Raw genomic sequence first — 4,745 nt, 5'->3', positions numbered from 1 at the left:
TACCACCAAAGAGAATATCCGTCATCGGTTAGGATAAACATATCAAGGATAGACTCTAGGGGAGAAGAAAATAAGCAGGATTTATAACTACCGGTTACTGGGCAGAAGACCGCAAAGAGAAGAAAACCCGTCATCGGTTAGGATGAACATATCAAGGATTAACTCTCTGGGGAGCAAGATAGGGATTACAACTACCTTTTACTGGGTAGAATACCAAAGATGAGAATATCCGTCATCGGTTAGGATGAATATATCCAGGATAAACTCAAAGAAGGGGAAGAAAATATCCATCATCGGTTAGGATGAACATATCAATGATATACTTCCTAGGGAAACATGAAAATGACCCGCTGGGGAGAAAAGGGTTGCTTTTTGCCGGGTATTGGGTAAGAAGTAACGGATTGCAAACTAAGACGAATATTACCAGTTACTGGGTAATAAACTCTTAGAGGACCCAAAACATCTATCTAGGTAAGATCTAGAAAGAAACGGTCAACCAAGACTCAACCCAATGAGGATATAACTCAAGGGGAATGGTTCCATCCAGATAAACAACTGGGGAGGAAACTGAAATGATAATCGTCCACAAAAAAGTAACTCAGTGGGGAAAGGAGAAAGGTTAAAGTCTTTCTGCTTATAAGGGATGACACTTTACAATTGAAGGAGGACAGACACCAAACTTGTATGGGGATAAAGTACCACCATAACAAGGATTCAAAATTATAAGAATGAATCAGCAAGAGTGATGATGCAATAATGAAATTATGTGAGTGTATATGTATATGTATATGTATATATGATGATTATGCTGACAAAACGATCGCAAAGGATACAAAGGTGTCGCAGATTTAGATCATCGATACAATTCTCTGTCAATCCACAAAAGAGGGAGACAACTGATGGAGAAAAGAGAGATTAACATCCCAAAGGCTCAACCCTAGTTGGGAAAGGAGGAAATCTGCTGAGAAACCATTATCGAGTCTGCGGGGAATTTTAGGTCCACACCATATCAAATGGGAGACAACCGTGCAGGGGATAAACACAAATAGCTGCTCAGAAACCAAGAGGAAACTCTGACTGGGAGCGAATCTGATGGCGATGGGTGGGGAAACCGAAGTTCTGTCGCAACTGTAAAAACAAAAATTGTTCTACAACAGATTCCATGATTTTGATGATAACAAAGGATGAAACCAAAAATGGCACCCTAACGAAAAGTTTCTAAGTGTGCAGGGTTCTAAAGAAAGAAGAAACAAATCTGATGATGTCATCAGATGCAAAACAAGATCAGATGCAAAATCTCAAGTATCAGAAGCATCTAAAGTGGAATCTCATTCAAGAAGCTCTGACTCTGGACAAAACTACAAAGTATCAGAAGCATCTGAATATGAAGTAAAGTCTAGAAGCTCTGACTCTGAATTAATGCCTTCTGTAAACTCTGGAAGTTATCAGCGCCATCTGAACTTTCAAGAAATAACATCAGAAGCAAGATTCTCCAGATACACGAAGACTCTAATCAGAATTGTTAATCATGATGAAGTAACGTTTAAGCCAAGTTAAAGTTCTGCAAATGAATTTCCTCAATTAGAAAGAGACGTTAATCTCCACTTCCAAGAGAGAAGATACTAATTGTGGTAAGTAGTCACTTCTAAGAGAAAAAGTCTACTGCAGAAGCTATTAATGGAATGGCGTAACTACATCTCAATATCCAACAGATTCAACGCTACTTCAACTCTACTTCAACTCCTATAAATAGAGAAGAAATCTCATTCAGTAAAAACAAGAAATCACTAGCCAAAACTATACTGAAATCATATCACGCTCAAGAAAAACATCCTTGTTCTTCAAAGATTTTCACTAAGCTTTTGCTTATCAAGTGAAAAATTTGTTCTTAAGTTTGTAATATTTGCTTTCTTAGAAGCACTCTAGATTACACATCTTGTATCTAATTTTTATTTGATTTCCTCAAGTGACTCTTTGCAGTCTGTAGACTTGAGAGGACTAAGAGATTTTCTTCTCTCTTAGGGGTTGTTTGTAATCTTTCAAGATTAGTGGATTAAGTCCTTGTTGAAGGCGAAATCACCTTGGCCGGGTGGACTGGAGTAGCTTTGTGTTATAAGCGAACCAGTATAAAATCATTGTGTGATTTCATTTTGCAAAAAGCGCTTATTTTTCAAACAATTCAAACCCCCCTTTCTTGTTTTTCTCACCTTCAGCAACCACGCGAACTGCTGAGGAATCTTGTTCTTACTCCGCTAAAGACCAAAATCGGCTGGGGAATGAACACTAAACTCTGCAGGGGACTAATCAACCAACTCAGCTGGCTACTTCACCAGGGAAAGGTGAACAAAATTGTCCAGAGAAAAAATCAACAAACACTGAGAGCTGAAAAATATTGTTGGGGATGAAAGAGAAATGCGCATACTGCTCGGGGAGAACCAATAATGCTCCATACTTAGGGCTTACTGCTTTCGAACTACTGTTGATATTACTTTAAAATGAAATTGATTGCTTAAAATTCACGCTTTTATATGTTTAATAAAAATGATTTTGATTTAAAAAAAATTAATTTCAAAAATGATCATAATAAAATTTAAATCTATTTGGCTGAAGTAAATAAGAGTTGAAATAATTGGATAAAAGCTCAACTTTATTTAATAGAATGGTAGCCTGTAAATGACAAGACTCCATAGATCTTTACAAAATTGAAAATGGTAATTTACATGGAAAAAGGGGTACATTGAATACAATGATCACTAATCCTTCTACCAACTCTTGATATCCATTATGCTCTTGGCTGCCGCTGAGGATAATGAATCACCATCGACAATTATGCTTAAGAACATTTTCAACACTGAAGATCAGCAAGATGCAGTTACTTGCCAAAATCCCTAATTTTTGCATAAATTTCCCCAAGATGGGGTACTCAATTTATCAGGATAATTCTTTTCTGTTTTATGTCTCTAACTTTTGCCTGGATCGCCCTTTCGGGGTTTCAATCCGTCGAGACGCTCATTTTGCCTAAGCCGCCCTTTCAGGTTTTCAACTTAGCGAGTTGTTCTTTTCTTTTTAGGTGAAGTATTTCTTGACTGCATCTGCATTCACAAGACGAGTGAACTCTTCACCATCCATAGTTATAAGAATTAAAACACCGCCTGAAAAGGCTCTCTTAACAACATATGGGCCTTCATAATTAGTAGTCCATTTTCCCCTAGATTCTGGTTTGAAATATAGGATTTTCTTGAGCACAAGGTCACCTTCTCTGAAAACACGTGGTCTGCCCTTCTTATCGAAAGCTTTCTTCATCCTTTGCTGATACAACTGACCATGACACATGGCAGTCAACCTCTTTTCTTCAATCAAATTCATCTGATCGTACCTGGTCTGACACCATTCAGCCTCAATCAACTTGGCTTCCATGAGCACACATAATGAAGGGATCTCAACCTCTACGGGGAGCACTGCTTCCATACCATAAACAAGAGAAAAAGGGGTTGCCCCTATTGAAGTGAGGGTGGATGTATGATACCCGTGCAAAGCAAATGGGAGCATCTCATGCCAATCCTTATATGTTATAACCATCTTCTGGATAATCTTCTGGATATTCTTGTTTGCAGCTTCAACAACCCCATTCATCTTAGGTCTATAGGGAGAATGATTATGATGTGCAATCTTGAAGTCTTTGCAAAGAGCTTCCACCATATTATTATTCAAGTTTGATCCATTATCAGTAATGATCTTACTTGGCACACCATAACGGCATATGATCTGATTCTTAATAAACCGCACAATAACTTGCTTGGTTACATTCGCATATGGTGCCGCTTAAACCCATTTCATGAAGTAATCAATTTCCACCAAAAGGAAGCGATGTCCGTTTGAAGATTTGGGCTCAATCATGCCAATCATATCAATTCCCCACATGAAGAAGGGCCATGGGGAGGAAATGACGTTCAACAGTGTTGGAGGAACATGAATTTTATCTGCATATATTTGACACTTGTGGCATTTCTTCACAAACTTGCAATAATCAGATTCCATTGTCAGGCAATAGTAACCTGCTTGCAACATCTTCTTTGCCATTGCATGTCCATTGGAATGAGTACCAAAGGAACCTTCATGGACTTCAGTCATCAATAGGTCTGCTTCGTGTCTATCCACGCATCTGAGCAAAACCATATTGAAGTTTCTCTTGTACAACACATTGCCATTTAGGTAGAAATTTTCGGCGAATCTTCTCAAAGTCTTCTTATCTTTCAAAGATGCCCAGATGGGTAAATTTGACTTTGGAGGAAACTCTTGATATCATAATACCACGACTTCTCGTCTTTGATCTCTTCAACAACACACACATGGGCTGGCCTATCAAGATGCATCACAGTTAAGTTGGGAACTTCATTCCAATACTTTACTACAATCATTTACGCCAACATTGCAAGAGCATTTGCCATCTGGTTTTCATCTTGAGGGATATGATGAAACTCAACCTTTGTAAAGAAAGTTGAAATCCTCCTCATATAATCTCTATATGGTATCAAACCGGGTTGATTTGTATCCCATTCACCTTTGATTTGATTCACAACCAAAGCTGAATCCACAAAGACATCTAAATGCTTAATTCTGAGATCAATGGCCCTTCAAGCCCCATAATGCAAGCTTCATATTCTGCCATATTGTGTGTACACTTGAAAGTCAATCTAGCTGTAAATGGAAAATGCGTGCCTTGAGGAGTAATGATTACTGCCCCT

This window comes from Lathyrus oleraceus, chromosome 6 (genome assembly GCF_024323335.1).
Source record: "Lathyrus oleraceus cultivar Zhongwan6 chromosome 6, CAAS_Psat_ZW6_1.0, whole genome shotgun sequence".
Taxonomy (NCBI): domain Eukaryota; kingdom Viridiplantae; phylum Streptophyta; class Magnoliopsida; order Fabales; family Fabaceae; genus Lathyrus; species Lathyrus oleraceus.
Note: the sequence above shows the minus strand (reverse complement) of the source record.